Genomic DNA, 1684 nt, shown 5'->3' with positions numbered 1-1684 from the left:
CAAGCCTGAGGCTTTGACTTCTGCTTTGGTCAGACTGGCAGGCGAGGCATCCCGCAGCTCACGCCGGGTTCCGGACGCATGGTGTGCCCCTAAATCTTGGCCCGCCTAGTTTATCCAGCAACATAGGGATGTGGGGGAGGGCCTTAGCTTGAGCCTCTAGGACCCCCGCCCCCTTCCCCCAGACGGGAGGCAGGGGGAGGGACCTAGGGGAGGACGGGAGAGACTTCACCACCAGAGGGCGCCCGAGCCGAGCCAGCCGCTGTGCTCAGTGTGTTGGCAGCAGGCCAGGCTCGGAGGTGACCTGCTCCAGCTCTGCCTCAAAGAGATGGAGGCCGGTCCGAGGGCGTCTTCTCCACTGGATTGTCAGTTCTTCACCTGCAGGAACCAAGGCAGGGGGGTTCCAGGCTCCAGGCCCAGTGCCTGGAGTGAATGGAGAATGAGTGCAAGTTCACAGCGCATCTAATTGGGCGAGAAAAAGACAAAAGACACCCATCCCCAGGACTAGAGTCCTGAAGCTCTTGTCCCCCCCCCCCCCCCCCCCCCACTACCCCCTCGGATGGCACCGCGCTGGAGAAGAGTCCCGGCCCGTGAGCACACCCACTTCCTCGGTGGTCCCGGTTGCTGGACTCCTCCAGGACAGAGGCCTGCCCCACTGCGTGCTCCCTTGATGGACATGGGGGGACTCCTCCAGGACAGAGGCCTGCCCCACTGCGTGCTCCCTTGATGGACATGGGGACAGAATCCACTCCACTATCTGGTTATGCGGGAAAGGGCAGGAGACATGGCTGGAGCCGCCTGTGGCACCAGGAAGGCCCCAAACAGCGCTCTCCCCACCCCACTCCTCCCGTGGTGCCCGCCGCAGCCCTTCCCGCTCCACCGCAGTTCTCTCAGTGCCCATAGGGGTCAATGCCAGCGGCGTGTCAGGGGAGGGCAGAGAGGAAAGGAGAGGAGTTCTCCTCTTAGCACTCTGGGTCCTGCAGGACATTCCCCGGAGAGGGGAGAACGCACTGAGGTTTACAGTTATTCCTGGCCTCCATGTAATGAGTACCGAGGACTTCTCCGTCGATTTCCCCAGTCTCACCCCCAGGAATTGTGAGTAGCCCATTTCTCAGTTGAGAAGACCAAGGCGCAAGGGGCTGAACTTTGTAAGAGCCACGGGCGATCTGCTTTCCGTCCTTTTGGTGGCACATCTTACCCAGAGCCCGGTTTTACAGTTGGGGAAACTGAGGAGGGGCTAGTAAGCAGTAGCGTGGGCTTGGGACGCGAGGGAGTTGCTCTGACTGCAAAGACGGTCTCGTGCCCTCTTAGGCCGAGTTTTTGGGGCCCCGCAGTGGGCCTGGGCAGGAGGTCACCTCGAGGTCCTGCACTCCAAACACAATACATTCTTAGCTGCTGCATCCGATGCAGCCTTCCCAGCCAGCCCTCCGCCCTCCGCTCCTCCTTGTTTTTCTTTGCTTCTCATTCAGATCTCGCCTTTGCACTCAAAGTCTCCTTCTGAGCACCGAGCACGGGGAACAATAATGAGCCCTCAGGCCAGCCTCACTGCGCGGCCGGGTTCCTCACTGCAAGTCAGGCTTACAGAGCAGGGCCCACAGGCACCCGCGGAGGCCAAAGGCCTGGGTGCACCGCAGCCCCGGAGCGCCCCTGGCGCGGAGGAGAGGTGGCAGGGAGGGGACAGTTGGAG

The sequence above is a fragment of the Myotis brandtii genome, unplaced genomic scaffold, assembly GCF_000412655.1.
Source record: "Myotis brandtii unplaced genomic scaffold, ASM41265v1 scaffold1264, whole genome shotgun sequence".
Lineage (NCBI taxonomy): Eukaryota > Metazoa > Chordata > Mammalia > Chiroptera > Vespertilionidae > Myotis > Myotis brandtii.
Note: the sequence above shows the minus strand (reverse complement) of the source record.